Below are 5491 nucleotides of genomic sequence, written 5' to 3' on the forward strand. Positions count from 1 at the left end.
AGGGTCATCATCATTATCGGTGATTCCTCTTGCGCCTGTTAACAACTTACATCATTGGCTGGTAATCAGGCGATGTCTTTCCATGTTTGACTACAGAACATCTTTCACTTGGATCGACTTGTACTCCGAGTAAGGATTAGACGAGTTTGAAGACCCTGGATCTAGTTTCATCCATCTGGGCTGCGATATATTCAGGAAAATAAAGACATCAAATGTACATCATTGCTGCACAGATAATCATCTAAACTAAGGGATGATGGCTCTACCAAAATCATCAGTCTGCACACAGACGATTGTATGTTCTATGTACATGAAAATGAAGTTATAAAGCTGAGCATGGGAATGCCCGCCTCAGCTAGATCATGAAAATATTATGAATATAATTTATTGTATTGTATCTTATTACAAGTCGCCTTCCAGCTCGAAAAAACTTCAGATCCTCATGATAAACCATTTCACCCGTCATCAAAATATTAACGACCTCATGCTTTAGGGGGCAACTGTTATAGACATTTTTGGGCACTACAACCCCAATCATATATGTCCATAAACCAAGAGCTCCTAAGTCCCTAAAAGTGTTGCTTCACACCCTAAAGGAACAAAGTCAGCTGATTACATCATCTCCCAGAAGTTCTCCACAGAAAACTGCTCAGAACTGGTCAAAACTGGACCATACAGACTGCCCAATGCAAAGGGTACGATGCATCTCACCTTCTCAGTGTAAAAGGTGCGATGCATACTGGATAGCCCTTCTGTAGGGTGCGATGAGCGAGAGTGGACAAATGGCAGAGATAGTTTGCAAGGTGGATCAACATGGAATCTTCAAGAAACTTCTCCTGTGACACTTGCCTCTCTGAATTCGCCCAGGGATGAGAAAGAGATCATCAATCTCCAAGTGGAATCAAGAACTATCAGAGAGAGGACAATAATCAAAATCCCAGAAGCTGACTCACCCCCCTGCAATCATCTATATATGGATCCCTCATCCCGGAGATCCAGAGGCTGGAATTTTGTATCTTGTAAGGAAGTGCTGCTGGTTTCTTGGTGGAATATCATAATGTTGGGTGATCTAAGCTTTTCATGAGGTGAAGAAGGGATTTCATGCTGAGAGGATGACGCTGGGTCAGAACAATTGGTTGTAATCCTCTTTGTTATTCTTGATATTAATAAAGCTATTCAAGTTTTCCTCCACATTCTTGTATGTTTGATGATATATGCATTTGTGTGGTCAATATATATCTGGTCCTATATTGTTTATGATTGTAGATCTCTGTTCTTCGATAGTATTATGCTGCTTTGATTCCACAGGTGCTCTTTGAAGCTGGGTAGATGAAGGCAAAGGCAAGTATCTGTCAAAAGGGAGAGGAACCAAGCAAGGAACTAAGCGCAAGACTGAGGTTGGTGTCCTTTGTTCCCCTCTTATCTACTTCTCATAAAGGAAAGCAAAAGTAGTTTTAGTTTGTTTGTTTCTAATATAGCTACCAGTCTTAGTGGGACTAGCAGCTCCGAGTGGACACTAGATTTCCCGATAACACCAATCAATGTGTTCCTGAATCAAATCAATCAAAGCTTCCTTTTTCCAAGTGAGGTAAGTGAACTTCTTTCCTTTATGCTTCCATCTGATCGACTTCTTTGATGCATACTTCAAACTAGTCCTTCCTTCTTAATCTTCATGCTTTGCCATGTTCTTTCAATTCTTCCATCTACTAGTCAAGCTTAGATATATTTTGTCTTAACTTACAACCTTTATTAGAAGACTATGAAAGAACAAAATAAAAAGTACAAAGATAATAGCAATATTAGTAATCAAGGAGATATAGAGTACTTATCTTTTGAATAAGGTCAACTCCCTCTTAATCTTGGACTTGCTCACCAATCTTGTCCCCACTACAGCATGATGTCATTCATGTCATACTAAAGAGCTAGGTTTTATTTTTACAGTGGGAACGATTATTTAGGGTTTTGTTTCTAGGGTTTTCTAATTCAAGCCTTTGTTATGGTTTACAAAACCTAGAATCTCCATTTTCCATTTAAGAATTGCAAATTTTAAAAGCATATTAATGCAATCCCTAGAAATGTCATTAGCAAGCTCTCAATACGTGAGATGGAATTCATTTTATCACTTGGTTTCATAAACCTAATATTTGTATGAAAGGATAAACTTCAAGTGTTAACATATTATTGATCTCTAAAATATGTCAACATAGGCACTTTTAACAATGCATTACTATCTTTCAAGATAGCACTAGATCATTAGCTTATCATTATAAGTACTATAGTTAACATTTGGAAAAAATGGTACGCACCTCATTTTAAACTTAGCATCCTTGCAGAGATCCAGTCCTTTGACATTTCTTCAATTCATACGTATCTTTTTCCTCCTACAGAGATATTTAGAAACTGCAAACTTCAATGAATCAAATAGGTCGACTTAATGGTTTAATAGGCCCTTGTTTTATGTATTGGAAGGGAATCTCGGTAAAATTTTTGATTCACACACTTGTTCTTGGTAAGTTTCATAAACCTTCAGATAATTAGTCATAATTATTCCATAAAGACTGATACAATTTAGATTTCATATGTTCAAACTTAGTATTTTCTTCATAATTTGGGTTTGTACACTAACTTTAGAGTTATCAAACCTTGGAATTGTCACACAAATTTCAAATGCCTTAGATCATGTATGCTTTTGCATATTCTCATTATAACTACTCTTCACCATAGAGATACTTTAATCCTCATCAAGTATTTGGTTTTCCATTGCAAGGGAATTTAGATCATTACAAATTCAACTTAGAATTCAAATAATACTTCAATAACTTCTTAGATCACATGACTCAGTGCCACAAGATCTATTATTATGTACCACAAAGATGATATTATTTATCACAATTCATATTTTAAATGCAAATACTCTTACTCATGCTTGACCATAAGATTGTTTTGACTATGATACTATAATATGTTGTATTCCACTGAAATGATGTGTCTTAAATATTTTCATATCCATAGAAGAAATATAATCACATGAGCTTGAATAAAATTGTAGTTTGGATGCCTTATATATATGTCATTTTATGGATGCCTAGAATGCCTCAGATACGTAGTGCCATAGTTATGCTGAATGGAATAGAATTATAGTACCGTGGACAAGTTTGTATTACTATGATTGTTCAAATTACCTTTATTTCTTGCTTGTGTACTCCCTAGATTTCAAAGATGGATAATTCATATCTTGCATGAATTTCTTCTTTATTCAAAACCTTTCTTCATCAACAAGAATATTAAGTAATGGATGATACTATATTCCTATTTCTAGTTCAGACTTACAAAAATGATCTTCAGATTTTGTAAAATTCACAAAAATTCATAGAGTTGTAATCTTGGCATTCATCATTTTACTACTCAGAAAATTATGGATGTTATGTGTAGTTCGTTGTCAAAATAAATCTTGTGATGCTACACTAAGAAATTTTGTCATAGAGCCTTTGTGTGAATAGTTCTTCAGATGAAAGAAATTTGTTCCTTAGAGTAAATCTTCATAGAGTAGAGATGATTCATCCTTCATATCACAGAGATTCATCTATGTTTCAGCCTTCACAAGATTGATCACAACTTCCATAGATTGATACCTTTCATAGTAAATAAGAGTATTCATTGATCTCATATAACCCTTATGGTCTAGGCTTCTTAGGTATTTTTTCATACTAAACTTTTTCTTCGCATTTTACTTCAAGCTTACGAATTTCTTCATAGTGCTCTTGTCTTTACCATGGCTCTGATACCATTTTTGAAATTAATAAATAATGTAGAATTTATTATCATGGTAATTACTTGTGATTGATATTCTTTTTATTTCTTAGTATTTATCTTTGATTATTTATGTCATCAAGAAATTACACATTAATAAAATATAGAAATCACAATGCACAAGAGACAAGCGACACCAAAAGTTAGGCTCCAAGCCAGGGAAAAACCCACAAGGGGAAAATCCATCAATCCTTTCCTTATAGATCATTCATCAATAGGAGAAATCCAAGTCACATATAGAAGATCCAATTTCCATGTAAATCCTCCAAATTATGCCATGAAGTATCAAAAAGATGTTCAACCAAATTTTTTGTATAATCCTACCACATCACATAAGAATAGGTGTCATATAAGACCAAATATATCATAGAGAATATTGCTACAGGAACTCACATTAGCATAAGACTATCCCATATAATATTCATGTCATCAAGGAGAGATTTATTTCTTACAATTGCATCAATATTGTCACATAAGTTCGCATCTTTAAAGAGAGACATGTCACAAAAAAATCACATCAAAGAATTTGCATCATCATTATCACAGAACATGTTATCTTCTGGAATCCTGAATTCACAAAAGGTTCCAGAACTTGATTTAATATGATAGATGAGGTGCTTTGTATTCCTTACCACCGAGCTAAATTATCTTCCACAGAAGAGGATTGAACTTACATGCCAAATGGCGGAGGAATGATACCAATATATAGTTGTTTCCTCATGTGAAAAGACACAACTTTTGGGCACGCTGAATTGTCATCCTAGAAGGACAACTTGAAAACTTGGAGGAACAAATGATGCTTATAAAATCTAAAATTTTATTATTTTTATAGGGTCACGAAGAACATTCCCTTTGACTTTTTCTTTTGATAAAAAAAAAGGTATGAAGAACATGTTTGATAAAATAATAATAATAATAAGTTTTTTTTGTTTTTACATTAATACATAACAATAGTAATTATGAAGACCGAACCTAGCTACTATTTCAATAGGACTCTGCCTCTCCACCCAACCATAGACGAGCTATAGCCACAGATACTTGTAGTTGTCACCCCCAAGATAAATTCTAGTGCTTGAGGTGGAGTGATTCTTAAGATGAAATTCAACCAACAAAACGGCTAAAACAGGATGTCACAAGGTCACAATGCCTCCATCCACCAACCATACAAGTTTTCACTTTGTGCTTTCATACATAATTAGCATCCCCGCCAGGATACCTCAGTGCAAAGGGTCTCGACTCATCAGTGGAAAAGCTATTGATGGGTAAGAAGTCACCTCTCCAGGTGGTTCATCAATGATTCAAGACCTAAAGATTCATCCCCAAAGAAGCTCTTGGTGGTTCAACAATTTTCAATTGACTCTTCTAAAACTTGTGGATTTATCAATCCACCAGCTTATAGTGGGTTATTCAACCCTAAAGTAAAGACACTTCACTCTCTATAATGCTCCCACCCAGCAAGCCTTTGTGAGGGTGCATCAGTTGGTTACTTTTTCAGAGCTTAATCTATGTTTCCACCTCTACCCTTCCAGAAATGTTTCTTGCAACATTCTGACTGTGTCCTCTTTTTTTTGTTTCTTGTGTGTATGCACCCCTAGGTAATCAAGAATTGTTCTTCCTCTTTCCATTTCATTTATGCGTGAGAAAGAGTGAGTGAGAGTATCTTCTCCCCCTTTTCCTCACA

Source organism: Pinus tabuliformis, chromosome 7 (assembly GCF_031772625.1).
Source record: "Pinus tabuliformis cultivar Carrire ecotype Pingquan chromosome 7, CPIR1, whole genome shotgun sequence".
Lineage (NCBI taxonomy): Eukaryota > Viridiplantae > Streptophyta > Pinopsida > Pinales > Pinaceae > Pinus > Pinus tabuliformis.